This window comes from Schistocerca piceifrons, unplaced genomic scaffold (assembly GCF_021461385.2).
Source record: "Schistocerca piceifrons isolate TAMUIC-IGC-003096 unplaced genomic scaffold, iqSchPice1.1 HiC_scaffold_444, whole genome shotgun sequence".
NCBI classification, from domain to species: Eukaryota; Metazoa; Arthropoda; class Insecta; order Orthoptera; family Acrididae; genus Schistocerca; species Schistocerca piceifrons.
In genome coordinates, this window is record NW_025728672.1 from 135,182 (window position 1) to 160,801 (window position 25,620).

The following is a 25,620-nucleotide window of genomic DNA, read 5'->3' on the forward strand; positions in this document are numbered from 1 at the left end:
TAATCGGGGAAAACAGGCACATGATGCAATTACTGTCGGCACCGGAATAAAGGGAGAAGAGGCACTGGTCCGTTGTTGGGCTGCTACCAGCGTCAGTGGGAAGTCGGTGAAGTCGCCAGTTGCGCCAGAAGCCAGAAATTACCGTAGTACGCCTACACACGCGTTCCAGTTATTTACATTGCTTGCAGCCGCTCCATCCACAACGAGCGTGAGCCCGGATAGCTCAGTCGGTAGAGCATTAGGCTTTTAACCTAAGGGTCCAGGGTTCAAGTCCATGTCCGGGCGAAGATTTTAACGTTTCCGTAATGGCTCGTCTCGTAGCGATGGTAGCCCTGCCGTAATCAGTGCACGGAGTTCGTTTCCTGTCAACATTCTGCGCAGACCCAGGGAAACTTGGGTTACGAGCAGTCGTGGCCGAGTGGTTAAGGCGTCTGACTAGAAATCAGATTCCCTCTGGGAGCGTAGGTTCGAGTCCTACCGACTGCGTCGGATTTTTCTTTTTTTGTTTAAGAACAACGAGCAGAAAATTTCGCAGATTGCCTGTCGTTTTGGTACCTCTCCACACCTCGCCTCTCACAGCCGTTTATAGTGCCTGTCCTTTTGATAAGGGCGAATTCCAAGCGTCAGCTTTCGCGTCAGCCGAGCAAAGTCGGGACAAGTCGGGACATACTACAGGATGGTCTGCGTGGAGCTACGACGAAAAAAACCTTCATTTAACAGCACGCGGCTCACATACTCATACGAAAAAAACTAGCGCCACTTGCGGTGGCCGGGAATCGAACCCGGATCAACTGCTTGGAAGGCAACTATGCTCACCATTACACCACCACCGCACAGCCGCTGCTCGCAACGCCCCGCTGTGTCGCCTTCCTGCCCGCCAGCAGCGGCCCACGGTGATGGTAGCTGCAGGCGCTTTTCGAGGTAGGAGGGTGCATCCACACGCATTCGGGTAGCGCCTCCACGCACGCTGCGTCTTTGGGCAAGACTAGTCGCCGCGGCCGCAAGGTTACTCACACGATAGAGATGAGCATTCGTTTTAAGGCAGTGTAGTGGAGCACTCCGCGTGTGTAGCAGTTTTTTCGGTTGTATCCGACGTCGCTGGGTGGCAATCCCACTTTCCCCTGCAGAAAAGTGCTCGGGCAGCTCGACGAGCATCGCTGGTTCAATGGCATGTGCCTCAGTAGTGCAGTAGGCAGCGCGTAAGTCTCATAATCTTAAGGCTTGCCGGCACGATAGCTCAGCGTGTTCGGTCTGAGAGTTATCTGCCCTCTGTAATAAAAGACCGAGTCAACGATGAACTTGAACGGGCGCCATCGGACGTCCGCCCCCAACAAATGCAACGAAAGAAATGAGAAGAAAAAAAAAAATTGGTGAATGCTCGCTTAGCATGCGGACGGCCCGGGTTCGATTCCCGGCCGGTGCATCGTTCTGCTGTTCTCGCTATAATGCTGCCGCGCCGATTCCTCGCCTGAGCTGCGTCAGCCTCAGGAATGTATAGCAGGATTCGCTGTGAGAGGAACCATACACGCAGCACGCAATAGACCGTACTTGAACGGTCGCATGCTATTTCTGAACTCTGACGTCGGCCTGTCCCAACAGGCCGCTGTGTTCAGGTGCCGCAAGGGCGATGTACTGTAACCTCGGGCAGTGCTGCGTTCCGTTGAAAAAGCTGCGGCAGCAGTTTAATCTAGCAAGTAGGGAAAGCACGTGTAGCAACACAACAGATTCTTGAGAAAGCGCGAACTGTCTATCTCTAATATGAGAGACTTACCAAGTTTTCTGTAACGTTACTTGCAACGTGCCTCGGTAGCGCAGTAGGTAGCGCGTAAGTCTCATAATCTTAAGGTCGTGAGTTCGATCCTCACCCGGGGCATTTAATTTGCTGTACATCATGGCTGAATTAACGGCGTTGCTGTTGCTAGGGAACGAACTTAATTGTCGTTCGTTATCCATAAGGAGTCTACGCCTCAGCGTCAATACGTTTATTTCCAATTATGACAACGTACAACTTTGATCTTTCTCTTCCCTTGTTAGGAGTAAAATAATGAATAGTCAATTTCGGGCTGTGCGCCATGCCAGTCTGTAGGCGCAAATATGCTCGCAAACGGAGAACTGCACTGAGTCCAGATTCAGCACGAAATACGGGAGGAGACGGAGAAAAGCTGACGCTTATCAAGCAAATCCGGTGTGGTCTAGTGGCTAGGATACCTGGCTTTCACCCAGGAGGCCCGGGTTCGATTCCCGGTACCGGAACGGAAGTTTTTGCGCACACAACGCTCCATGTTTTGGCCTTCGAACTGTCGTTTGTCGCCCACCTTCCGAAGCTTCGACCGAACGTAATCGGGGAAAACAGGCACATGATGCAATTACTGTCGGCACCGGAATAAAGGGAGAAGAGGCACTGGTCCGTTGTTGGGCTGCTACCAGCGTCAGTGGGAAGTCGGTGAAGTCGCCAGTTGCGCCAGAAGCCAGAAATTACCGTAGTACGCCTACACACGCGTTCCAGTTATTTACATTGCTTGCAGCCGCTCCATCCACAACGAGCGTGAGCCCGGATAGCTCAGTCGGTAGAGCATTAGGCTTTTAACCTAAGGGTCCAGGGTTCAAGTCCCTGTCCGGGCGAAGATTTTAACGTTTCCGTAATGGCTCGTCTCGTAGCGATGGTAGCCCTGCCGTAATCAGTGCACGGAGTTCGTTTCCTGTCAACATTCTGCGCAGACCCAGGGAAACTTGGGTTACGAGCAGTCGTGGCCGAGTGGTTAAGGCGTCTGACTAGAAATCAGATTCCCTCTGGGAGCGTAGGTTCGAGTCCTACCGACTGCGTCGGATTTTTCTTTTTTTGTTTAAGAACAACGAGCAGAAAATTTCGCAGATTGCCTGTCGTTTTGGTACCTCTCCACACCTCGCCTCTCACAGCCGTTTATAGTGCCTGTCCTTTTGATAAGGGCGAATTCCAAGCGTCAGCTTTCGCGTCAGCCGAGCAAAGTCGGGACAAGTCGGGACATACTACAGGATGGTCTGCGTGGAGCTACGACGAAAAAAACCTTCATTTAACAGCACGCGGCTCACATACTCATACGAAAAAAACTAGCGCCACTTGCGGTGGCCGGGAATCGAACCCGGATCAACTGCTTGGAAGGCAACTATGCTCACCATTACACCACCACCGCACAGCCGCTGCTCGCAACGCCCCGCTGTGTCGCCTTCCTGCCCGCCAGCAGCGGCCCACGGTGGTGGTAGCTGCAGGCGCTTTTCGAGGTAGGAGGGTGCATCCACACGCATTCGGGTAGCGCCTCCACGCACGCTGCGTCTTTGGGCAAGACTAGTCGCCGCGGCCGCAAGGTTACTCACACGATAGAGATGAGCATTCGTTTTAAGGCAGTGTAGTGGAGCACTCCGCGTGTGTAACAGTTTTTTCGGTTGTATCCGACGTCGCTGGGTGGCAATCCCACTTTCCCCTGCAGAAAAGTGCTCGGGCAGCTCGACGAGCATCGCTGGTTCAATGGCATGTGCCTCAGTAGTGCAGTAGGCAGCGCGTAAGTCTCATAATCTTAAGGCTTGCCGGCACGATAGCTCAGCGTGTTCGGTCTGAGAGTTATCTGCCCTCTGTAATAAAAGACCGAGTCAACGATGAACTTGAACGGGCGCCATCGGACGTCCGCCCCCAACAAATGCAACGAAAGAAATGAGAAGAAAAAAAAAAAAAAATTGGTGAATGCTCGCTTAGCATGCGGACGGCCCGGGTTCGATTCCCGGCCGGTGCATCGTTCTGCTGTTCTCGCTATAATGCTGCCGCGCCGATTCCTCGCCTGAGCTGCGTCAGCCTCAGGAATGTATAGCAGGATTCGCTGTGAGAGGAACCATACACGCAGCACGCAATAGACCGTACTTGAACGGTCGCATGCTATTTCTGAACTCTGACGTCGGCCTGTCCCAACAGGCCGCTGTGTTCAGGTGCCGCAAGGGCGATGTACTGTAACCTCGGGCAGTGCTGCGTTCCGTTGAAAATGCTGCGGCAGCAGTTTAATCTAGCAAGTAGGGAAAGCACGTGTAGCAACACAACAGATTCTTGAGAAAGCGCGAACTGTCTATCTCTAATATGAGAGACTTACCAAGTTTTCTGTAACGTTACTTGCAACGTGCCTCGGTAGCGCAGTAGGTAGCGCGTAAGTCTCATAATCTTAAGGTCGTGAGTTCGATCCTCACCCGGGGCATTTAATTTGCTGTACATCATGGCTGAATTAACGGCGTTGCTGTTGCTAGGGAACGAACTTAATTGTCGTTCGTTATCCATAAGGAGTCTACGCCTCAGCGTCAATACGTTTATTTCCAATTATGACAACGTACAACTTTGATCTTTCTCTTCCCTTGTTAGGAGTAAAATAATGAATAGTCAATTTCGGGCTGTGCGCCATGCCAGTCTGTAGGCGCAAATATGCTCGCAAACGGAGAACTGCACTGAGTCCAGATTCAGCACGAAATACGGGAGGAGACGGAGAAAAGCTGACGCTTATCAAGCAAATCCGGTGTGGTCTAGTGGCTAGGATACCTGGCTTTCACCCAGGAGGCCCGGGTTCGATTCCCGGTACCGGAACGGAAGTTTTTGCGCACACAACGCTCCATGTTTTGGCCTTCGAACTGTCGTTTGTCGCCCACCTTCCGAAGCTTCGACCGAACGTAATCGGGGAAAACAGGCACATGATGCAATTACTGTCGGCACCGGAATAAAGGGAGAAGAGGCACTGGTCCGTTGTTGGGCTGCTACCAGCGTCAGTGGGAAGTCGGTGAAGTCGCCAGTTGCGCCAGAAGCCAGAAATTACCGTAGTACGCCTACACACGCGTTCCAGTTATTTACATTGCTTGCAGCCGCTCCATCCACAACGAGCGTGAGCCCGGATAGCTCAGTCGGTAGAGCATTAGGCTTTTAACCTAAGGGTCCAGGGTTCAAGTCCCTGTCCGGGCGAAGATTTTAACGTTTCCGTAATGGCTCGTCTCGTAGCGATGGTAGCCCTGCCGTAATCAGTGCACGGAGTTCGTTTCCTGTCAACATTCTGCGCAGACCCAGGGAAACTTGGGTTACGAGCAGTCGTGGCCGAGTGGTTAAGGCGTCTGACTAGAAATCAGATTCCCTCTGGGAGCGTAGGTTCGAGTCCTACCGACTGCGTCGGATTTTTCTTTTTTTGTTTAAGAACAACGAGCAGAAAATTTCGCAGATTGCCTGTCGTTTTGGTACCTCTCCACACCTCGCCTCTCACAGCCGTTTATAGTGCCTGTCCTTTTGATAAGGGCGAATTCCAAGCGTCAGCTTTCGCGTCAGCCGAGCAAAGTCGGGACAAGTCGGGACATACTACAGGATGGTCTGCGTGGAGCTACGACGAAAAAAACCTTCATTTAACAGCACGCGGCTCACATACTCATACGAAAAAAACTAGCGCCACTTGCGGTGGCCGGGAATCGAACCCGGATCAACTGCTTGGAAGGCAACTATGCTCACCATTACACCACCACCGCACAGCCGCTGCTCGCAACGCCCCGCTGTGTCGCCTTCCTGCCCGCCAGCAGCGGCCCACGGTGGTGGTAGCTGCAGGCGCTTTTCGAGGTAGGAGGGTGCATCCACACGCATTCGGGTAGCGCCTCCACGCACGCTGCGTCTTTGGGCAAGACTAGTCGCCGCGGCCGCAAGGTTACTCACACGATAGAGATGAGCATTCGTTTTAAGGCAGTGTAGTGGAGCACTCCGCGTGTGTAACAGTTTTTTCGGTTGTATCCGACGTCGCTGGGTGGCAATCCCACTTTCCCCTGCAGAAAAGTGCTCGGGCAGCTCGACGAGCATCGCTGGTTCAATGGCATGTGCCTCAGTAGTGCAGTAGGCAGCGCGTAAGTCTCATAATCTTAAGGCTTGCCGGCACGATAGCTCAGCGTGTTCGGTCTGAGAGTTATCTGCCCTCTGTAATAAAAGACCGAGTCAACGATGAACTTGAACGGGCGCCATCGGACGTCCGCCCCCAACAAATGCAACGAAAGAAATGAGAAGAAAAAAAAAAAAAAATTGGTGAATGCTCGCTTAGCATGCGGACGGCCCGGGTTCGATTCCCGGCCGGTGCATCGTTCTGCTGTTCTCGCTATAATGCTGCCGCGCCGATTCCTCGCCTGAGCTGCGTCAGCCTCAGGAATGTATAGCAGGATTCGCTGTGAGAGGAACCATACACGCAGCACGCAATAGACCGTACTTGAACGGTCGCATGCTATTTCTGAACTCTGACGTCGGCCTGTCCCAACAGGCCGCTGTGTTCAGGTGCCGCAAGGGCGATGTACTGTAACCTCGGGCAGTGCTGCGTTCCGTTGAAAATGCTGCGGCAGCAGTTTAATCTAGCAAGTAGGGAAAGCACGTGTAGCAACACAACAGATTCTTGAGAAAGCGCGAACTGTCTATCTCTAATATGAGAGACTTACCAAGTTTTCTGTAACGTTACTTGCAACGTGCCTCGGTAGCGCAGTAGGTAGCGCGTAATTCTCATAATCTTAAGGTCGTGAGTTCGATCCTCACCCAGGGCATTTAATTTGCTGTACATCATGGCTGAATTAACGGCGTTGCTGTTGCTAGGGAACGAACTTAATTGTCGTTCGTTATCCATAAGGAGTCTACGCCTCAGCGTCAATACGTTTATTTCCAATTATGACAACGTACAACTTTGATCTTTCTCTTCCCTTGTTAGGAGTAAAATAATGAATAGTCAATTTCGGGCTGTGCGCCATGCCAGTCTGTAGGCGCAAATATGCTCGCAAACGGAGAACTGCACTGAGTCCAGATTCAGCACGAAATACGAGAGGAGACGGAGAAAAGCTGACGCTTATCGAGCAAATCCGGTGTGGTCTAGTGGCTAGGATACCTGGCTTTCACCCAGGAGGCCCGGGTTCGATTCCCGGTACCGGAACGGAAGTTTTTGCGCACACAACGCTCCATGTTTTGGCCTTCGAACTGTCGTTTGTCGCCCACCTTCCGAAGCTTCGACCGAACGTAATCGGGGAAAACAGGCACATGATGCAATTACTGTCGGCACCGGAATAAAGGGAGAAGAGGCACTGGTCCGTTGTTGGGCTGCTACCAGCGTCAGTGGGAAGTCGGTGAAGTCGTCAGTTGCGCCAGAAGCCAGAAATTACCGTAGTACGCCTACACACGCGTTCCAGTTATTTACATTGCTTGCAGCCGCTCCATCCACAACGAGCGTGAGCCCGGATAGCTCAGTCGGTAGAGCATTAGGCTTTTAACCTAAGGGTCCAGGGTTCAAGTCCCTGTCCGGGCGAAGATTTTAACGTTTCCGTAATGGCTCGTCTCGTAGCGATGGTAGCCCTGCCGTAATCAGTGCACGGAGTTCGTTTCCTGTCAACATTCTGCGCAGACCCAGGGAAACTTGGGTTACGAGCAGTCGTGGCCGAGTGGTTAAGGCGTCTGACTAGAAATCAGATTCCCTCTGGGAGCGTAGGTTCGAGTCCTACCGACTGCGTCGGATTTTTCTTTTTTTGTTTAAGAACAACGAGCAGAAAATTTCGCAGATTGCCTGTCGTTTTGGTACCTCTCCACACCTCGCCTCTCACAGCCGTTTATAGTGCCTGTCCTTTTGATAAGGGCGAATTCCAAGCGTCAGCTTTCGCGTCAGCCGAGCAAAGTCGGGACAAGTCGGGACATACTACAGGATGGTCTGCGTGGAGCTACGACGAAAAAAACCTTCATTTAACAGCACGCGGCTCACATACTCATACGAAAAAAACTAGCGCCACTTGCGGTGGCCGGGAATCGAACCCGGATCAACTGCTTGGAAGGCAACTATGCTCACCATTACACCACCACCGCACAGCCGCTGGTCGCAACGCCCCGCTGTGTCGCCTTCCTGCCCGCCAGCAGCGGCCCACGGTGATAGTAGCTGCAGGCGCTTTTCGAGGTAGGAGGGCGCATCCACACGCATTCGGGTAGCGCCTCCACGCACGCTGCGTCTTTGGGCAAGACTAGTCGCCGCGGCCGCAAGGTTACTCACACGATAGAGATGAGCATTCGTTTTAAGGCAGTGTAGTGGAGCACTCCGCGTGTGTAGCAGTTTTTTCGGTTGTATCCGACGTCGCTGGGTGGCAATCCCACTTTCCCCTGCAGAAAAGTGCTCGGGCAGCTCGACGAGCATCGCTGGTTCAATGGCATGTGCCTCAGTAGTGCAGTAGGCAGCGCGTAAGTCTCATAATCTTAAGGCTTGCCGGCACGATAGCTCAGCGTGTTCGGTCTGAGAGTTATCTGCCCTCTGTAATAAAAGACCGAGTCAACGATGAACTTGAACGGGCGCCATCGGACGTCCGCCCCCAACAAATGCAACGAAAGAAATGAGAAGAAAAAAAAAAAAAAATTGGTGAATGCTCGCTTAGCATGCGGACGGCCCGGGTTCGATTCCCGGCCGGTGCATCGTTCTGCTGTTCTCGCTATAATGCTGCCGCGCCGATTCCTCGCCTGAGCTGCGTCAGCCTCAGGAATGTATAGCAGGATTCGCTGTGAGAGGAACCATACACGCAGCACGCAATAGACCGTACTTGAACGGTCGCATGCTATTTCTGAACTCTGACGTCGGCCTGTCCCAACAGGCCGCTGTGTTCAGGTGCCGCAAGGGCGATGTACTGTAACCTCGGGCAGTGCTGCGTTCCGTTGAAAAAGCTGCGGCAGCAGTTTAATCTAGCAAGTAGGGAAAGCACGTGTAGCAACACAACAGATTCTTGAGAAAGCGCGAACTGTCTATCTCTAATATGAGAGACTTACCAAGTTTTCTGTAACGTTACTTGCAACGTGCCTCGGTAGCGCAGTAGGTAGCGCGTAAGTCTCATAATCTTAAGGTCGTGAGTTCGATCCTCACCCAGGGCATTTAATTTGCTGTACATCATGGCTGAATTAACGGCGTTGCTGTTGCTAGGGAACGAACTTAATTGTCGTTCGCTATCCATAAGGAGTCTACGCCTCAGCGTCAATACGTTTATTTCCAATTATGACAACGTACAACTTTGATCTTTCTCTTCCCTTGTTAGGAGTAAAATAATGAATAGTCAATTTCGGGCTGTGCGCCATGCCAGTCTGTAGGCGCAAATATGCTCGCAAACGGAGAACTGCACTGAGTCCAGATTCAGCACGAAATACGAGAGGAGACGGAGAAAAGCTCACGCTTATCGAGCAAATCCGGTGTGGTCTAGTGGCTAGGATACCTGGCTTTCACCCAGGAGGCCCGGGTTCGATTCCCGGTACCGGAACGGAAGTTTTTGCGCACACAACGCTCCATGTTTTGGCCTTCGAACTGTCGTTTGTCGCCCACCTTCCGAAGCTTCGACCGAACGTAATCGGGGAAAACAGGCACATGATGCAATTACTGTCGGCACCGGAATAAAGGGAGAAGAGGCACTGGTCCGTTGTTGGGCTGCTACCAGCGTCAGTGGGAAGTCGGTGAAGTCGCCAGTTGCGCCAGAAGCCAGAAATTACCGTAGTACGCCTACACACGCGTTCCAGTTATTTACATTGCTTGCAGCCGCTCCATCCACAACGAGCGTGAGCCCGGATAGCTCAGTCGGTAGAGCATTAGGCTTTTAACCTAAGGGTCCAGGGTTCAAGTCCCTGTCCGGGCGAAGATTTTAACGTTTCCGTAATGGCTCGTCTCGTAGCGATGGTAGCCCTGCCGTAATCAGTGCACGGAGTTCGTTTCCTGTCAACATTCTGCGCAGACCGGTTGGATTTTTCACGATTCCAGGGAAACTTGGGTTACGAGCAGTCGTGGCCGAGTGGTTAAGGCGTCTGACTAGAAATCAGATTCCCTCTGGGAGCGTAGGTTCGAGTCCTACCGACTGCGTCGGATTTTTCTTTTTTTGTTTAAGAACAACGAGCAGAAAATTTCGCAGATTGCCTGTCGTTTTGGTACCTCTCCACACCTCGCCTCTCACAGCCGTTTATAGTGCCTGTCCTTTTGATAAGGGCGAATTCCAAGCGTCAGCTTTCGCGTCAGCCGAGCAAAGTCGGGACAAGTCGGGACATACTACAGGATGGTCTGCGTGGAGCTACGACGAAAAAAACCTTCATTTAACAGCACGCGGCTCACATACTCATACGAAAAAAACTAGCGCCACTTGCGGTGGCCGGGAATCGAACCCGGATCAACTGCTTGGAAGGCAACTATGCTCACCATTACACCACCACCGCACAGCCGCTGCTCGCAACGCCCCGCTGTGTCGCCTTCCTGCCCGCCAGCAGCGGCCCACGGTGATGGTAGCTGCAGGCGCTTTTCGAGGTAGGAGGGCGCATCCACACGCATTCGGGTAGCGCCTCCACGCACGCTGCGTCTTTGGGCAAGACTAGTCGCCGCGGCCGCAAGGTTACTCACACGATAGAGATGAGCATTCGTTTTAAGGCAGTGTAGTGGAGCACTCCGCGTGTGTAGCAGTTTTTTCGGTTGTATCCGACGTCGCTGGGTGGCAATCCCACTTTCCCCTGCAGAAAAGTGCTCGGGCAGCTCGACGAGCATCGCTGGTTCAATGGCATGTGCCTCAGTAGTGCAGTAGGCAGCGCGTAAGTCTCATAATCTTAAGGCTTGCCGGCACGATAGCTCAGCGTGTTCGGTCTGAGAGTTATCTGCCCTCTGTAATAAAAGACCGAGTCAACGATGAACTTGAACGGGCGCCATCGGACGTCCGCCCCCAACAAATGCAACGAAAGAAATGAGAAGAAAAAAAAAAAGAAATTGGTGAATGCTCGCTTAGCATGCGGACGGCCCGGGTTCGATTCCCGGCCGGTGCATCGTTCTGCTGTTCTCGCTATAATGCTGCCGCGCCGATTCCTCGCCTGAGCTGCGTCAGCCTCAGGAATGTATAGCAGGATTCGCTGTGAGAGGAACCATACACGCAGCACGCAATAGACCGTACTTGAACGGTCGCATGCTATTTCTGAACTCTGACGTCGGCCTGTCCCAACAGGCCGCTGTGTTCAGGTGCCGCAAGGGCGATGTACTGTAACCTCGGGCAGTGCTGCGTTCCGTTGAAAAAGCTGCGGCAGCAGTTTAATCTAGCAAGTAGGGAAAGCACGTGTAGCAACACAACAGATTCTTGAGAAAGCGCGAACTGTCTATCTCTAATATGAGAGACTTACCAAGTTTTCTGTAACGTTACTTGCAACGTGCCTCGGTAGCGCAGTAGGTAGCGCGTAAGTCTCATAATCTTAAGGTCGTGAGTTCGATCCTCACCCAGGGCATTTAATTTGCTGTACATCATGGCTGAATTAACGGCGTTGCTGTTGCTAGGGAACGAACTTAATTGTCGTTCGTTATCCATAAGGAGTCTACGCCTCAGCGTCAATACGTTTATTTCCAATTATGACAACGTACAACTTTGATCTTTCTCTTCCCTTGTTAGGAGTAAAATAATGAATAGTCAATTTCGGGCTGTGCGCCATGCCAGTCTGTAGGCGCAAATATGCTCGCAAACGGAGAACTGCACTGAGTCCAGATTCAGCACGAAATACGAGAGGAGACGGAGAAAAGCTGACGCTTATCGAGCAAATCCGGTGTGGTCTAGTGGCTAGGATACCTGGCTTTCACCCAGGAGGCCCGGGTTCGATTCCCGGTACCGGAACGGAAGTTTTTGCGCACACAACGCTCCATGTTTTGGCCTTCGAACTGTCGTTTGTCGCCCACCTTCCGAAGCTTCGACCGAACGTAATCGGGGAAAACAGGCACATGATGCAATTACTGTCGGCACCGGAATAAAGGGAGAAGAGGCACTGGTCCGTTGTTGGGCTGCTACCAGCGTCAGTGGGAAGTCGGTGAAGTCGCCAGTTGCGCCAGAAGCCAGAAATTACCGTAGTACGCCTACACACGCGTTCCAGTTATTTACATTGCTTGCAGCCGCTCCATCCACAACGAGCGTGAGCCCGGATAGCTCAGTCGGTAGAGCATTAGGCTTTTAACCTAAGGGTCCAGGGTTCAAGTCCCTGTCCGGGCGAAGATTTTAACGTTTCCGTAATGGCTCGTCTCGTAGCGATGGTAGCCCTGCCGTAATCAGTGCACGGAGTTCGTTTCCTGTCAACATTCTGCGCAGACCGGTTGGATTTTTCACGATTCCAGGGAAACTTGGGTTACGAGCAGTCGTGGCCGAGTGGTTAAGGCGTCTGACTAGAAATCAGATTCCCTCTGGGAGCGTAGGTTCGAGTCCTACCGACTGCGTCGGATTTTTCTTTTTTTGTTTAAGAACAACGAGCAGAAAATTTCGCAGATTGCCTGTCGTTTTGGTACCTCTCCACACCTCGCCTCTCACAGCCGTTTATAGTGCCTGTCCTTTTGATAAGGGCGAATTCCAAGCGTCAGCTTTCGCGTCAGCCGAGCAAAGTCGGGACAAGTCGGGACATACTACAGGATGGTCTGCGTGGAGCTACGACGAAAAAAACCTTCATTTAACAGCACGCGGCTCACATACTCATACGAAAAAAACTAGCGCCACTTGCGGTGGCCGGGAATCGAACCCGGATCAACTGCTTGGAAGGCAACTATGCTCACCATTACACCACCACCGCACAGCCGCTGCTCGCAACGCCCCGCTGTGTCGCCTTCCTGCCCGCCAGCAGCGGCCCACGGTGATAGTAGCTGCAGGCGCTTTTCGAGGTAGGAGGGTGCATCCACACGCATTCGGGTAGCGCATCCACGCACGCTGCGTCTTTGGGCAAGACTAGTCGCCGCGGCCGCAAGGTTACTCACACGATAGAGATGAGCATTCGTTTTAAGGCAGTGTAGTGGAGCACTCCGCGTGTGTAGCAGTTTTTTCGGTTGTATCCGACGTCGCTGGGTGGCAATCCCACTTTCCCCTGCAGAAAAGTGCTCGGGCAGCTCGACGAGCATCGCTGGTTCAATGGCATGTGCCTCAGTAGTGCAGTAGGCAGCGCGTAAGTCTCATAATCTTAAGGCTTGCCGGCACGATAGCTCAGCGTGTTCGGTCTGAGAGTTATCTGCCCTCTGTAATAAAAGACCGAGTCAACGATGAACTTGAACGGGCGCCATCGGACGTCCGCCCCCAACAAATGCAACGAAAAAAATGAGAAGAAAAAAAAAAATTGGTGAATGCTCGCTTAGCATGCGGACGGCCCGGGTTCGATTCCCGGCCGGTGCATCGTTCTGCTGTTCTCGCTATAATGCTGCCGCGCCGATTCCTCGCCTGAGCTGCGTCAGCCTCAGGAATGTATAGCAGGATTCGCTGTGAGAGGAACCATACACGCAGCACGCAATAGACCGTACTTGAACGGTCGCATGCTATTTCTGAACTCTGACGTCGGCCTGTCCCAACAGGCCGCTGTGTTCAGGTGCCGCAAGGGCGATGTACTGTAACCTCAGGCAGTGCTGCGTTCCGTTGAAAAAGCTGCGGCAGCAGTTTAATCTAGCAAGTAGGGAAAGCACGTGTAGCAACACAACAGATTCTTGAGAAAGCGCGAACTGTCTATCTCTAATATGAGAGACTTACCAAGTTTTCTGTAACGTTGCTTGCAACGTGCCTCGGTAGCGCAGTAGGTAGCGCGTAAGTCTCATAATCTTAAGGTCGTGAGTTCGATCCTCACCCAGGGCATTTAATTTGCTGTACATCATGGCTGAATTAACGGCGTTGCTGTTGCTAGGGAACGAACTTAATTGTCGTTCGTTATCCATAAGGAGTCTACGCCTCAGCGTCAATACGTTTATTTCCAATTATGACAACGTACAACTTTGATCTTTCTCTTCCCTTGTTAGGAGTAAAATAATGAATAGTCAATTTCGGGCTGTGCGCCATGCCAGTCTGTAGGCGCAAATATGCTCGCAAACGGAGAACTGCACTGAGTCCAGATTCAGCACGAAATACGAGAGGAGACGGAGAAAAGCTGACGCTTATCGAGCAAATCCGGTGTGGTCTAGTGGCTAGGATACCTGGCTTTCACCCAGGAGGCCCGGGTTCGATTCCCGGTACCGGAACGGAAGTTTTTGCGCACACAACGCTCCATGTTTTGGCCTTCGAACTGTCGTTTGTCGCCCACCTTCCGAAGCTTCGACCGAACGTAATCGGGGAAAACAGGCACATGATGCAATTACTGTCGGCACCGGAATAAAGGGAGAAGAGGCACTGGTCCGTTGTTGGGCTGCTACCAGCGTCAGTGGGAAGTCGGTGAAGTCGCCAGTTGCGCCAGAAGCCAGAAATTACCGTAGTACGCCTACACACGCGTTCCAGTTATTTACATTGCTTGCAGCCGCTCCATCCACAACGAGCGTGAGCCCGGATAGCTCAGTCGGTAGAGCATTAGGCTTTTAACCTAAGGGTCCAGGGTTCAAGTCCCTGTCCGGGCGAAGATTTTAACGTTTCCGTAATGGCTCGTCTCGTAGCGATGGTAGCCCTGCCGTAATCAGTGCACGGAGTTCGTTTCCTGTCAACATTCTGCGCAGACCGGTTGGATTTTTCACGATTCCAGGGAAACTTGGGTTACGAGCAGTCGTGGCCGAGTGGTTAAGGCGTCTGACTAGAAATCAGATTCCCTCTGGGAGCGTAGGTTCGAGTCCTACCGACTGCGTCGGATTTTTCTTTTTTTGTTTAAGAACAACGAGCAGAAAATTTCGCAGATTGCCTGTCGTTTTGGTACCTCTCCACACCTCGCCTCTCACAGCCGTTTATAGTGCCTGTCCTTTTGATAAGGGCGAATTCCAAGCGTCAGCTTTCGCGTCAGCCGAGCAAAGTCGGGACAAGTCGGGACATACTACAGGATGGTCTGCGTGGAGCTACGACGAAAAAAACCTTCATTTAACAGCACGCGGCTCACATACTCATACGAAAAAAACTAGCGCCACTTGCGGTGGCCGGGAATCGAACCCGGATCAACTGCTTGGAAGGCAACTATGCTCACCATTACACCACCACCGCACAGCCGCTGCTCGCAACGCCCCGCTGTGTCGCCTTCCTGCCCGCCAGCAGCGGCCCACGGTGATGGTAGCTGCAGGCGCTTTTCGAGGTAGGAGGGCGCATCCACACGCATTCGGGTAGCGCCTCCACGCACGCTGCGTCTTTGGGCAAGACTAGTCGCCGCGGCCGCAAGGTTACTCACACGATAGAGATGAGCATTCGTTTTAAGGCAGTGTAGTGGAGCACTCCGCGTGTGTAGCAGTTTTTTCGGTTGTATCCGACGTCGCTGGGTGGCAATCCCACTTTCCCCTGCAGAAAAGTGCTCGGGCAGCTCGACGAGCATCGCTGGTTCAATGGCATGTGCCTCAGTAGTGCAGTAGGCAGCGCGTAAGTCTCATAATCTTAAGGCTTGCCGGCACGATAGCTCAGCGTGTTCGGTCTGAGAGTTATCTGCCCTCTGTAATAAAAGACCGAGTCAACGATGAACTTGAACGGGCGCCATCGGACGTCCGCCCCCAACAAATGCAACGAAAGAAATGAGAAGAAAAAAAAAAAAAAATTGGTGAATGCTCGCTTAGCATGCGGACGGCCCGGGTTCGATTCCCGGCCGGTGCATCGTTCTGCTGTTCTCGCTATAATGCTGCCGCGCCGATTCCTCGCCTGAGCTGCGTCAGCCTCAGGAATGTATAGCAGGATTCGCTGTGAGAGGAACCATACACGCAGCACGCAATAGACCGTACTTGAACGGTCGCATGCTATTTCTGAACTCTGACGTCGGCCTGTCCCAACAGGCCGCTGTGTTCAGGTGCCGCAAGGGCGATGTACTGTAACCTCGGGCAGTGCTGCGTTCCGTTGAAAAAGCTGCGGCAGCAGTTTAATCTAGCAAGTAGGGAAAGCACGTGTAGCAACACAACAGATTCTTGAGAAAGCGCGAACTGTCTATCTCTAATATGAGAGACTTACCAAGTTTTCTGTAACGTTACTTGCAACGTGCCTCGGTAGCGCAGTAGGTAGCGCGTAAGTCTCATAATCTTAAGGTCGTGAGTTCGATCCTCACCCAGGGCATTTAATTTGCTGTACATCATGGCTGAATTAACGGCGTTGCTGTTGCTAGGGAACGAACTTAATTGTCGTTCGTTATCCATAAGGAGTCTACGCCTCAGCGTCAATACGTTTATTTCCAATTATGACAACGTACAACTTTGATCTTTCTCTTCCCTTGTTAGGAGTAAAATAATGAATAGTCAATTTCGGGCTGTGCGCCATGCCAGTCTGTAGGCGCAAATATGCTCGCAAACGGAGAACTGCACTGAGTCCAGATTCAGCACGAAATACGAGAGGAGACGGAGAAAAGCTGACGCTTATCGAGCAAATCCGGTGTGGTCTAGTGGCTAGGATACCTGGCTTTCACCCAGGAGGCCCGGGTTCGATTCCCGGTACCGGAACGGAAGTTTTTGCGCACACAACGCTCCATGTTTTGGCCTTCGAACTGTCGTTTGTCGCCCACCTTCCGAAGCTTCGACCGAACGTAATCGGGGAAAACAGGCACATGATGCAATTACTGTCGGCACCGGAATAAAGGGAGAAGAGGCACTGGTCCGTTGTTGGGCTGCTACCAGCGTCAGTGGGAAGTCGGTGAAGTCGCCAGTTGCGCCAGAAGCCAGAAATTACCGTAGTACGCCTACACACGCGTTCCAGTTATTTACATTGCTTGCAGCCGCTCCATCCACAACGAGCGTGAGCCCGGATAGCTCAGTCGGTAGAGCATTAGGCTTTTAACCTAAGGGTCCAGGGTTCAAGTCCCTGTCCGGGCGAAGATTTTAACGTTTCCGTAATGGCTCGTCTCGTAGCGATGGTAGCCCTGCCGTAATCAGTGCACGGAGTTCGTTTCCTGTCAACATTCTGCGCAGACCGGTTGGATTTTTCACGATTCCAGGGAAACTTGGGTTACGAGCAGTCGTGGCCGAGTGGTTAAGGCGTCTGACTAGAAATCAGATTCCCTCTGGGAGCGTAGGTTCGAGTCCTACCGACTGCGTCGGATTTTTCTTTTTTTGTTTAAGAACAACGAGCAGAAAATTTCGCAGATTGCCTGTCGTTTTGGTACCTCTCCACACCTCGCCTCTCACAGCCGTTTATAGTGCCTGTCCTTTTGATAAGGGCGAATTCCAAGCGTCAGCTTTCGCGTCAGCCGAGCAAAGTCGGGACAAGTCGGGACATACTACAGGATGGTCTGCGTGGAGCTACGACGAAAAAAACCTTCATTTAACAGCACGCGGCTCACATACTCATACGAAAAAAACTAGCGCCACTTGCGGTGGCCGGGAATCGAACCCGGATCAACTGCTTGGAAGGCAACTATGCTCACCATTACACCACCACCGCACAGCCGCTGCTCGCAACGCCCCGCTGTGTCGCCTTCCTGCCCGCCAGCAGCGGCCCACGGTGATAGTAGCTGCAGGCGCTTTTCGAGGTAGGAGGGTGCATCCACACGCATTCGGGTAGCGCATCCACGCACGCTGCGTCTTTGGGCAAGACTAGTCGCCGCGGCCGCAAGGTTACTCACACGATAGAGATGAGCATTCGTTTTAAGGCAGTGTAGTGGAGCACTCCGCGTGTGTAGCAGTTTTTTCGGTTGTATCCGACGTCGCTGGGTGGCAATCCCACTTTCCCCTGCAGAAAAGTGCTCGGGCAGCTCGACGAGCATCGCTGGTTCAATGGCATGTGCCTCAGTAGTGCAGTAGGCAGCGCGTAAGTCTCATAATCTTAAGGCTTGCCGGCACGATAGCTCAGCGTGTTCGGTCTGAGAGTTATCTGCCCTCTGTAATAAAAGACCGAGTCAACGATGAACTTGAACGGGCGCCATCGGACGTCCGCCCCCAACAAATGCAACGAAAAAAATGAGAAGAAAAAAAAAAATTGGTGAATGCTCGCTTAGCATGCGGACGGCCCGGGTTCGATTCCCGGCCGGTGCATCGTTCTGCTGTTCTCGCTATAATGCTGCCGCGCCGATTCCTCGCCTGAGCTGCGTCAGCCTCAGGAATGTATAGCAGGATTCGCTGTGAGAGGAACCATACACGCAGCACGCAATAGACCGTACTTGAACGGTCGCATGCTATTTCTGAACTCTGACGTCGGCCTGTCCCAACAGGCCGCTGTGTTCAGGTGCCGCAAGGGCGATGTACTGTAACCTCAGGCAGTGCTGCGTTCCGTTGAAAAAGCTGCGGCAGCAGTTTAATCTAGCAAGTAGGGAAAGCACGTGTAGCAACACAACAGATTCTTGAGAAAGCGCGAACTGTCTATCTCTAATATGAGAGACTTACCAAGTTTTCTGTAACGTTGCTTGCAACGTGCCTCGGTAGCGCAGTAGGTAGCGCGTAAGTCTCATAATCTTAAGGTCGTGAGTTCGATCCTCACCCAGGGCATTTAATTTGCTGTACATCATGGCTGAATTAACGGCGTTGCTGTTGCTAGGGAACGAACTTAATTGTCGTTCGTTATCCATAAGGAGTCTACGCCTCAGCGTCAATACGTTTATTTCCAATTATGACAACGTACAACTTTGATCTTTCTCTTCCCTTGTTAGGAGTAAAATAATGAATAGTCAATTTCGGGCTGTGCGCCATGCCAGTCTGTAGGCGCAAATATGCTCGCAAACGGAGAACTGCACTGAGTCCAGATTCAGCACGAAATACGAGAGGAGACGGAGAAAAGCTGACGCTTATCGAGCAAATCCGGTGTGGTCTAGTGGCTAGGATACCTGGCTTTCACCCAGGAGGCCCGGGTTCGATTCCCGGTACCGGAACGGAAGTTTTTGCGCACACAACGCTCCATGTTTTGGCCTTCGAACTGTCGTTTGTCGCCCACCTTCCGAAGCTTCGACCGAACGTAATCGGGGAAAACAGGCACATGATGCAATTACTGTCGGCACCGGAATAAAGGGAGAAGAGGCACTGGTCCGTTGTTGGGCTGCTACCAGCGTCAGTGGGAAGTCGGTGAAGTCGCCAGTTGCGCCAGAAGCCAGAAATTACCGTAGTACGCCTACACACGCGTTCCAGTTATTTACATTGCTTGCAGCCGCTCCATCCACAACGAGCGTGAGCCCGGATAGCTCAGTCGGTAGAGCATTAGGCTTTTAACCTAAGGGTCCAGGGTTCAAGTCCCTGTCCGGGCGAAGATTTTAACGTTTCCGTAATGGCTCGTCTCGTAGCGATGGTAGCCCTGCCGTAATCAGTGCACGGAGTTCGTTTCCTGTCAACATTCTGCGCAGACCGGTTGGATTTTTCACGATTCCAGGGAAACTTGGGTTACGAGCAGTCGTGGCCGAGTGGTTAAGGCGTCTGACTAGAAATCAGATTCCCTCTGGGAGCGTAGGTTCGAGTCCTACCGACTGCGTCGGATTTTTCTTTTTTTGTTTAAGAACAACGAGCAGAAAATTTCGCAGATTGCCTGTCGTTTTGGTACCTCTCCACACCTCGCCTCTCACAGCCGTTTATAGTGCCTGTCCTTTTGATAAGGGCGAATTCCAAGCGTCAGCTTTCGCGTCAGCCGAGCAAAGTCGGGACAAGTCGGGACATACTACAGGATGGTCTGCGTGGAGCTACGACGAAAAAAACCTTCATTTAACAGCACGCGGCTCACATACTCATACGAAAAAAACTAGCGCCACTTGCGGTGGCCGGGAATCGAACCCGGATCAACTGCTTGGAAGGCAACTATGCTCACCATTACACCACCACCGCACAGCCGCTGCTCGCAACGCCCCGCTGTGTCGCCTTCCTGCCCGCCAGCAGCGGCCCACGGTGATAGTAGCTGCAGGCGCTTTTCGAGGTAGGAGGGTGCATCCACACGCATTCGGGTAGCGCATCCACGCACGCTGCGTCTTTGGGCAAGACTAGTCGCCGCGGCCGCAAGGTTACTCACACGATAGAGATGAGCATTCGTTTTAAGGCAGTGTAGTGGAGCACTCCGCGTGTGTAGCAGTTTTTTCGGTTGTATCCGACGTCGCTGGGTGGCAATCCCACTTTCCCCTGCAGAAAAGTGCTCGGGCAGCTCGACGAGCATCGCTGGTTCAATGGCATGTGCCTCAGTAGTGCAGTAGGCAGCGCGTAAGTCTCATAATCTTAAGGCTTGCCGGCACGATAGCTCAGCGTGTTCGGTCTGAGAGTTATCTGCCCTCTGTAATAAAAGACCGAGTCAACGATGAACTTGAACGGGCGCCATCGGACGTCCGCCCCCAACAAATGCAACGAAAAAAATGAGAAGAAAAAAAAAAATTGGTGAATGCTCGCTTAGCATGCGGACGGCCCGGGTTCGATTCCCGGCCGGTGCATCGTTCTGCTGTTCTCGCTATAATGCTGCCGCGCCGATTCCTCGCCTGAGCTGCGTCAGCCTCAGGAATGTATAGCAGGATTCGCTGTGAGAGGAACCATACACGCAGCACGCAATAGACCGTACTTGAACGGTCGCATGCTATTTCTGAACTCTGACGTCGGCCTGTCCCAACAGGCCGCTGTGTTCAGGTGCCGCAAGGGCGATGTACTGTAACCTCAGGCAGTGCTGCGTTCCGTTGAAAAAGCTGCGGCAGCAGTTTAATCTAGCAAGTAGGGAAAGCACGTGTAGCAACACAACAGATTCTTGAGAAAGCGCGAACTGTCTATCTCTAATATGAGAGACTTACCAAGTTTTCTGTAACGTTGCTTGCAACGTGCCTCGGTAGCGCAGTAGGTAGCGCGTAAGTCTCATAATCTTAAGGTCGTGAGTTCGATCCTCACCCAGGGCATTTAATTTGCTGTACATCATGGCTGAATTAACGGCGTTGCTGTTGCTAGGGAACGAACTTAATTGTCGTTCGTTATCCATAAGGAGTCTACGCCTCAGCGTCAATACGTTTATTTCCAATTATGACAACGTACAACTTTGATCTTTCTCTTCCCTTGTTAGGAGTAAAATAATGAATAGTCAATTTCGGGCTGTGCGCCATGCCAGTCTGTAGGCGCAAATATGCTCGCAAACGGAGAACTGCACTGAGTGCAGATTAAGCACGAAATACGAGAGGAGACGGAGAAAAGCTGACGCTTATCGAGCAAATCCGGTGTGGTCTAGTGGCTAGGATACCTGGCTTTCACCCAGGAGGCCCGGGTTCGATTCCCGGTACCGGAACGGAAGTTTTTGCGCACACAACGCTCCATGTTTTGGCCTTCGAACTGTCGTTTGTCGCCCACCTTCCGAAGCTTCGACCGAACGTAATCGGGGAAAACAGGCACATGATGCAATTACTGTCGGCACCGGAATAAAGGGAGAAGAGGCACTGGTCCGTTGTTGGGCTGCTACCAGCGTCAGTGGGAAGTCGGTGAAGTCGCCAGTTGCGCCAGAAGCCAGAAATTACCGTAGTACGCCTACACACGCGTTCCAGTTATTTACATTGCTTGCAGCCGCTCCATCCACAACGAGCGTGAGCCCGGATAGCTCAGTCGGTAGAGCATTAGGCTTTTAACCTAAGGGTCCAGGGTTCAAGTCCCTGTCCGGGCGAAGATTTTAACGTTTCCGTAATGGCTCGTCTCGTAGCGATGGTAGCCCTGCCGTAATCAGTGCACGGAGTTCGTTTCCTGTCAACATTCTGCGCAGACCGGTTGGATTTTTCACGATTCCAGGGAAACTTGGGTTACGAGCAGTCGTGGCCGAGTGGTTAAGGCGTCTGACTAGAAATCAGATTCCCTCTGGGAGCGTAGGTTCGAGTCCTACCGACTGCGTCGGATTTTTCTTTTTTTGTTTAAGAACAACGAGCAGAAAATTTCGCAGATTGCCTGTCGTTTTGGTACCTCTCCACACCTCGCCTCTCACAGCCGTTTATAGTGCCTGTCCTTTTGATAAGGGCGAATTCCAAGCGTCAGCTTTCGCGTCAGCCGAGCAAAGTCGGGACAAGTCGGGACATACTACAGGATGGTCTGCGTGGAGCTACGACGAAAAAAACCTTCATTTAACAGCACGCGGCTCACATACTCATACGAAAAAAACTAGCGCCACTTGCGGTGGCCGGGAATCGAACCCGGATCAACTGCTTGGAAGGCAACTATGCTCACCATTACACCACCACCGCACAGCCGCTGCTCGCAACGCCCCGCTGTGTCGCCTTCCTGCCCGCCAGCAGCGGCCCACGGTGATGGTAGCTGCAGGCGCTTTTCGAGGTAGGAGGGTGCATCCACACGCATTCGGGTAGCGCCTCCACGCACGCTGCGTCTTTGGGCAAGACTAGTCGCCGCGGCCGCAAGGTTACTCACACGATAGAGATGAGCATTCGTTTTAAGGCAGTGTAGTGGAGCACTCCGCGTGTGTAGCAGTTTTTTCGGTTGTATCCGACGTCGCTGGGTGGCAATCCCACTTTCCCCTGCAGAAAAGTGCTCGGGCAGCTCGACGAGCATCGCTGGTTCAATGGCATGTGCCTCAGTAGTGCAGTAGGCAGCGCGTAAGTCTCATAATCTTAAGGCTTGCCGGCACGATAGCTCAGCGTGTTCGGTCTGAGAGTTATCTGCCCTCTGTAATAAAAGACCGAGTCAACGATGAACTTGAACGGGCGCCATCGGACGTACGCCCCCAACAAATGCAACGAAAGAAATGAGAAGAAAAAAAAAAAAAAATTGGTGAATGCTCGCTTAGCATGCGGACGGGCCGGGTTCGATTCCCGGCCGGTGCATCGTTCTGCTGTTCTCGCTATAATGCTGCCGCGCCGATTCCTCGCCTGAGCTGCGTCAGCCTCAGGAATGTATAGCAGGATTCGCTGTGAGAGGAACCGTACACGCAGCACGCAATAGACCGTACTTGAACGGTCGCATGCTATTTCTGAACTCTGACGTCGGCCTGTCCCAACAGGCCGCTGTGTTCAGGTGCCGCAAGGGCGATGTACTGTAACCTCGGGCAGTGCTGCGTTCCGTTGAAAAAGCTGCGGCAGCAGTTTAATCTAGCAAGTAGGGAAAGCACGTGTAGCAACACAACAGATTCTTGAGAAAGCGCGAACTGTCTATCTCTAATATGAGAGACTTACCAAGTTTTCTGTAACGTTACTTGCAACGTGCCTCGGTAGCGCAGTAGGTAGCGCGTAAGTCTCATAATCTTAAGGTCGTGAGTTCGATCCTCACCCAGGGCATTTAATTTGCTGTACATCATGGCTGAATTAACGGCGTTGCTGTTGCTAGGGAACGAACTTAATTGTCGTTCGTTATCCATAAGGAGTCTACGCCTCAGCGTCAATACGTTTATTTCCAATTATGACAACGTACAACTTTGATCTTTCTCTTCCCTTGTTAGGAGTAAAATAATGAATAGTCAATTTCGGGCTGTGCGCCATGCCAGTCTGTAGGCGCAAATATGCTCGCAAACGGAGAACTGCACTGAGTCCAGATTCAGCACGAAATACGAGAGGAGACGGAGAAAAGCTCACGCTTATCGAGCAAATCCGGTGTGGTCTAGTGACACAGTTCCGCTTTAGACGCCGTGCAGTGTGGACGTGCCTAGTCTTCCGCTCCGCCGTAGCGTTACGTATAGTGGACTATCGTTTTTGTTACGTGTTGTGTTGCAACTTCTGAGAGTATTTCTCCGTCGTTGTTTCGTACCTTGTGTTACTTTCTGTCCTTATTTCAGTGTTTTTTGTGTAGCGGTTTCGACCGCATATTTTGAAAATGTCGTCCCAGGTTATTCCTCGTCAGGCTACAGTTAGTTTTGCTTTTGACAAGTCAACCCGCCATGTGCAACCTAGTTCTCTTGAGATTCATGATTGGTTGGTAGATACCTTTGGTGTTCATTCGGATCAGGTGCACACTGCTTATTTTGATACCGAACTGTATGTTTTCTTTGTCAAGTTTATGGACCCACTTCAGGTTGATAAAATTCTTTCTAAATATGGTCATCAAGTTCTCTTTCGGCATCGGGATGATTCTGTAAGTACCGTGCTGCTTTCCAATGCTTCCATCACGTATACCAATGTTCGTGTTTACAACCTTCCACCGGAGGTGGATAATGTCTATCTTAAGGAGGGTCTACAGAAGTATGGTGATGTAAAGAGCATTCGCCTTGAACGCTGGTCAAGCCAACATCGCCTGCAATGTTACAGTGGTATTCGTTCAGTCGAAATGCACGTTAAGCAGAATATTCCATCTCACCTGCAGATCGGTGGATATCGTGTCCATGTAACATATAGTGGTCAGGTTGGCACCTGTTTTTTGTGCAATGAAAGTGGTCACGTGCGTACCGACTGTCCGCGGAGAGTTTTTGTTTTAAAAAATTCTCTCGAACAGCGTCGCAAGTTAACGGTCGCTGACCTCGTTGCAGGTGGTTCTGCTCTTGGTGTAGCACAGTCCAGTGGTAGTAGCGCCCCGCCACAGGTTTTGCGCGCCCCTGATACAGAATTTCCTCCTTTGCGTGCTAAATCTGATGTTGTTCCGTCTGTCCCTCAGGTGGGTGTGCCACTTTTGAATAATAAGAGGCGTCGCCCACACGATGGAAATAGTACGGATGAGGATCTCCCTGAGATGCCCCAGTCCGAGCGACCGGCATCCTCCGAGCCACTGTGTACTGTAGCTGCTCCCTGCCCTCCTGAGGTAGCGGTTCCGGTGGCGGCTGCTGGCGCCCCTCCGGCCTCCGACGCAGCTTCTCTCGAGTCGGGTCGTCGGTCGGGCCTGTTGGCGCCGTCTTCCGAACCGACTTCGATGTCACAACAAGTGGAGCCGCGACAACTTCCTGCTTCGCTGCCCCATACCTCTGCCAGCGGAGCTGCTCCGCTTCCTTCCAACTCTGCGGCCTCGGACCTTCCTGCTCACGTTTCGCCTCCGTGCAGTCCATGTTTGCCGGAAGCTAGTGCAGGTGTTGACCATTCCGTTTTGTCGGATGTTTCCCCCGCGACCCCGGATCCCGCATGTGGACCGGCGCGGGTGGTGTCGGATACAGAACTTGACCCTCCTACGTCACCGGCGGCTGAAGTTTCCTTGCCCGTCAGCCGACGCAAGTTACGCGTTCAGCCGAACGTTAATGCTGTTCGTAAAAAACCGAAACGTAAGGGATCCGCGGAACGGGGTAGCAGTCCCCCTCCCTCGGATGCCTCCGTCACCCCTGCTATGGACTGTGACGCTGGTGCGTCGGTGTAGGTGATTTGTTTTCTCGCTTTTCTCTCTATGGTTCAAGCATACACCTTTCTTACCTTAAATGTTAACCGTATTGAGTCCGACGTTCGCATTGCCTCTTTGCGGCAGTTTATTTACGACGCCTGTGCGGACGTAGTGTTTTTGCAGGAAGTGTTGTTTTCTGATCTCTCTCTACCTGGCTTTCAAACTGTTTTTAATGTCGCGCCGGAATATTCAACAGGAACTGCTCTTTTCTTTCGAGAGGGCATTCCTATTACTGACATTGAATTCCTTGACTCTGGCCGTGGGATTGGTTGTCGTCTTTTTGATCTCCGCCTCGTTGTTTTGTATGCCCCCTCTGGTTCGGGTCACACTGTGGCTCGATCGCGCTTTTATAAAGAAGAGCTTATTTATCTTTTGCGCCAGAGTCCTCGGAGTCTCCTGCTCGGAGGCGATTTTAATTGTGTTTTACGCCCTGCAGACCAGTCCCCCAATTTTAATTATTGCCGTGATTTACATGACTTAGTTCGTACGATGCATCTGCGTGATGTTTGGGAACACAAATATCCAACCCTGGTGAAATATACGTTTTTTACCGCGT

At 52.1% G+C, this 25,620-nt stretch overlaps 49 non-coding genes across 49 annotated transcripts; 39 read left to right on the forward strand and 10 right to left on the reverse strand.

Annotated features, from left to right (window-relative positions):
• Positions 1-212: 212 nt before the first annotated feature.
• Trnak-uuu lies at positions 213-285 on the forward strand. Its single transcript has one exon. It is a non-coding gene; the product is annotated as a tRNA-Lys (tRNA).
• Positions 286-404: 119 nt separating this feature from the next.
• On the forward strand, positions 405-486 carry Trnas-aga. The gene has a single exon. It is a non-coding gene; the product is annotated as a tRNA-Ser (tRNA).
• A 275-nt stretch (positions 487-761) lies between these two features.
• Trnag-ucc lies at positions 762-833 on the reverse strand. The gene has a single exon. It is a non-coding gene; the product is annotated as a tRNA-Gly (tRNA).
• A 967-nt stretch (positions 834-1,800) lies between these two features.
• On the forward strand, positions 1,801-1,873 carry Trnam-cau. Its single transcript has one exon. It is a non-coding gene; the product is annotated as a tRNA-Met (tRNA).
• A 308-nt stretch (positions 1,874-2,181) lies between these two features.
• On the forward strand, positions 2,182-2,253 carry Trnae-uuc. Its single transcript has one exon. It is a non-coding gene; the product is annotated as a tRNA-Glu (tRNA).
• A 296-nt stretch (positions 2,254-2,549) lies between these two features.
• On the forward strand, positions 2,550-2,622 carry Trnak-uuu. Its single transcript has one exon. It is a non-coding gene; the product is annotated as a tRNA-Lys (tRNA).
• A 119-nt stretch (positions 2,623-2,741) lies between these two features.
• On the forward strand, positions 2,742-2,823 carry Trnas-aga. The gene has a single exon. It is a non-coding gene; the product is annotated as a tRNA-Ser (tRNA).
• Positions 2,824-3,098: 275 nt separating this feature from the next.
• Trnag-ucc lies at positions 3,099-3,170 on the reverse strand. Its single transcript has one exon. It is a non-coding gene; the product is annotated as a tRNA-Gly (tRNA).
• A 971-nt stretch (positions 3,171-4,141) lies between these two features.
• On the forward strand, positions 4,142-4,214 carry Trnam-cau. The gene has a single exon. It is a non-coding gene; the product is annotated as a tRNA-Met (tRNA).
• Positions 4,215-4,522: 308 nt separating this feature from the next.
• Positions 4,523-4,594, forward strand: Trnae-uuc. The gene has a single exon. It is a non-coding gene; the product is annotated as a tRNA-Glu (tRNA).
• A 296-nt stretch (positions 4,595-4,890) lies between these two features.
• Trnak-uuu lies at positions 4,891-4,963 on the forward strand. Its single transcript has one exon. It is a non-coding gene; the product is annotated as a tRNA-Lys (tRNA).
• A 119-nt stretch (positions 4,964-5,082) lies between these two features.
• Positions 5,083-5,164, forward strand: Trnas-aga. The gene has a single exon. It is a non-coding gene; the product is annotated as a tRNA-Ser (tRNA).
• A 275-nt stretch (positions 5,165-5,439) lies between these two features.
• On the reverse strand, positions 5,440-5,511 carry Trnag-ucc. Its single transcript has one exon. It is a non-coding gene; the product is annotated as a tRNA-Gly (tRNA).
• Positions 5,512-6,482: 971 nt separating this feature from the next.
• Trnam-cau lies at positions 6,483-6,555 on the forward strand. The gene has a single exon. It is a non-coding gene; the product is annotated as a tRNA-Met (tRNA).
• A 308-nt stretch (positions 6,556-6,863) lies between these two features.
• On the forward strand, positions 6,864-6,935 carry Trnae-uuc. Its single transcript has one exon. It is a non-coding gene; the product is annotated as a tRNA-Glu (tRNA).
• A 296-nt stretch (positions 6,936-7,231) lies between these two features.
• Positions 7,232-7,304, forward strand: Trnak-uuu. Its single transcript has one exon. It is a non-coding gene; the product is annotated as a tRNA-Lys (tRNA).
• A 119-nt stretch (positions 7,305-7,423) lies between these two features.
• On the forward strand, positions 7,424-7,505 carry Trnas-aga. The gene has a single exon. It is a non-coding gene; the product is annotated as a tRNA-Ser (tRNA).
• Positions 7,506-7,780: 275 nt separating this feature from the next.
• Trnag-ucc lies at positions 7,781-7,852 on the reverse strand. The gene has a single exon. It is a non-coding gene; the product is annotated as a tRNA-Gly (tRNA).
• A 971-nt stretch (positions 7,853-8,823) lies between these two features.
• On the forward strand, positions 8,824-8,896 carry Trnam-cau. Its single transcript has one exon. It is a non-coding gene; the product is annotated as a tRNA-Met (tRNA).
• A 308-nt stretch (positions 8,897-9,204) lies between these two features.
• Trnae-uuc lies at positions 9,205-9,276 on the forward strand. Its single transcript has one exon. It is a non-coding gene; the product is annotated as a tRNA-Glu (tRNA).
• A 296-nt stretch (positions 9,277-9,572) lies between these two features.
• On the forward strand, positions 9,573-9,645 carry Trnak-uuu. Its single transcript has one exon. It is a non-coding gene; the product is annotated as a tRNA-Lys (tRNA).
• A 139-nt stretch (positions 9,646-9,784) lies between these two features.
• On the forward strand, positions 9,785-9,866 carry Trnas-aga. Its single transcript has one exon. It is a non-coding gene; the product is annotated as a tRNA-Ser (tRNA).
• Positions 9,867-10,141: 275 nt separating this feature from the next.
• Trnag-ucc lies at positions 10,142-10,213 on the reverse strand. Its single transcript has one exon. It is a non-coding gene; the product is annotated as a tRNA-Gly (tRNA).
• A 971-nt stretch (positions 10,214-11,184) lies between these two features.
• Positions 11,185-11,257, forward strand: Trnam-cau. Its single transcript has one exon. It is a non-coding gene; the product is annotated as a tRNA-Met (tRNA).
• Positions 11,258-11,565: 308 nt separating this feature from the next.
• On the forward strand, positions 11,566-11,637 carry Trnae-uuc. The gene has a single exon. It is a non-coding gene; the product is annotated as a tRNA-Glu (tRNA).
• Positions 11,638-11,933: 296 nt separating this feature from the next.
• On the forward strand, positions 11,934-12,006 carry Trnak-uuu. Its single transcript has one exon. It is a non-coding gene; the product is annotated as a tRNA-Lys (tRNA).
• A 139-nt stretch (positions 12,007-12,145) lies between these two features.
• Positions 12,146-12,227, forward strand: Trnas-aga. Its single transcript has one exon. It is a non-coding gene; the product is annotated as a tRNA-Ser (tRNA).
• A 275-nt stretch (positions 12,228-12,502) lies between these two features.
• On the reverse strand, positions 12,503-12,574 carry Trnag-ucc. Its single transcript has one exon. It is a non-coding gene; the product is annotated as a tRNA-Gly (tRNA).
• A 967-nt stretch (positions 12,575-13,541) lies between these two features.
• On the forward strand, positions 13,542-13,614 carry Trnam-cau. Its single transcript has one exon. It is a non-coding gene; the product is annotated as a tRNA-Met (tRNA).
• Positions 13,615-13,922: 308 nt separating this feature from the next.
• Positions 13,923-13,994, forward strand: Trnae-uuc. The gene has a single exon. It is a non-coding gene; the product is annotated as a tRNA-Glu (tRNA).
• A 296-nt stretch (positions 13,995-14,290) lies between these two features.
• Positions 14,291-14,363, forward strand: Trnak-uuu. Its single transcript has one exon. It is a non-coding gene; the product is annotated as a tRNA-Lys (tRNA).
• A 139-nt stretch (positions 14,364-14,502) lies between these two features.
• Trnas-aga lies at positions 14,503-14,584 on the forward strand. The gene has a single exon. It is a non-coding gene; the product is annotated as a tRNA-Ser (tRNA).
• Positions 14,585-14,859: 275 nt separating this feature from the next.
• Positions 14,860-14,931, reverse strand: Trnag-ucc. Its single transcript has one exon. It is a non-coding gene; the product is annotated as a tRNA-Gly (tRNA).
• Positions 14,932-15,902: 971 nt separating this feature from the next.
• On the forward strand, positions 15,903-15,975 carry Trnam-cau. The gene has a single exon. It is a non-coding gene; the product is annotated as a tRNA-Met (tRNA).
• A 308-nt stretch (positions 15,976-16,283) lies between these two features.
• Positions 16,284-16,355, forward strand: Trnae-uuc. The gene has a single exon. It is a non-coding gene; the product is annotated as a tRNA-Glu (tRNA).
• Positions 16,356-16,651: 296 nt separating this feature from the next.
• On the forward strand, positions 16,652-16,724 carry Trnak-uuu. Its single transcript has one exon. It is a non-coding gene; the product is annotated as a tRNA-Lys (tRNA).
• Positions 16,725-16,863: 139 nt separating this feature from the next.
• Positions 16,864-16,945, forward strand: Trnas-aga. Its single transcript has one exon. It is a non-coding gene; the product is annotated as a tRNA-Ser (tRNA).
• Positions 16,946-17,220: 275 nt separating this feature from the next.
• Positions 17,221-17,292, reverse strand: Trnag-ucc. The gene has a single exon. It is a non-coding gene; the product is annotated as a tRNA-Gly (tRNA).
• Positions 17,293-18,259: 967 nt separating this feature from the next.
• Trnam-cau lies at positions 18,260-18,332 on the forward strand. The gene has a single exon. It is a non-coding gene; the product is annotated as a tRNA-Met (tRNA).
• A 308-nt stretch (positions 18,333-18,640) lies between these two features.
• Positions 18,641-18,712, forward strand: Trnae-uuc. Its single transcript has one exon. It is a non-coding gene; the product is annotated as a tRNA-Glu (tRNA).
• Positions 18,713-19,008: 296 nt separating this feature from the next.
• On the forward strand, positions 19,009-19,081 carry Trnak-uuu. Its single transcript has one exon. It is a non-coding gene; the product is annotated as a tRNA-Lys (tRNA).
• A 139-nt stretch (positions 19,082-19,220) lies between these two features.
• Positions 19,221-19,302, forward strand: Trnas-aga. The gene has a single exon. It is a non-coding gene; the product is annotated as a tRNA-Ser (tRNA).
• A 275-nt stretch (positions 19,303-19,577) lies between these two features.
• Positions 19,578-19,649, reverse strand: Trnag-ucc. Its single transcript has one exon. It is a non-coding gene; the product is annotated as a tRNA-Gly (tRNA).
• A 967-nt stretch (positions 19,650-20,616) lies between these two features.
• Trnam-cau lies at positions 20,617-20,689 on the forward strand. The gene has a single exon. It is a non-coding gene; the product is annotated as a tRNA-Met (tRNA).
• Positions 20,690-20,997: 308 nt separating this feature from the next.
• Trnae-uuc lies at positions 20,998-21,069 on the forward strand. Its single transcript has one exon. It is a non-coding gene; the product is annotated as a tRNA-Glu (tRNA).
• Positions 21,070-21,365: 296 nt separating this feature from the next.
• On the forward strand, positions 21,366-21,438 carry Trnak-uuu. Its single transcript has one exon. It is a non-coding gene; the product is annotated as a tRNA-Lys (tRNA).
• Positions 21,439-21,577: 139 nt separating this feature from the next.
• Positions 21,578-21,659, forward strand: Trnas-aga. Its single transcript has one exon. It is a non-coding gene; the product is annotated as a tRNA-Ser (tRNA).
• A 275-nt stretch (positions 21,660-21,934) lies between these two features.
• Trnag-ucc lies at positions 21,935-22,006 on the reverse strand. Its single transcript has one exon. It is a non-coding gene; the product is annotated as a tRNA-Gly (tRNA).
• Positions 22,007-22,977: 971 nt separating this feature from the next.
• Positions 22,978-23,050, forward strand: Trnam-cau. Its single transcript has one exon. It is a non-coding gene; the product is annotated as a tRNA-Met (tRNA).
• Positions 23,051-25,620: the final 2,570 nt, after the last annotated feature.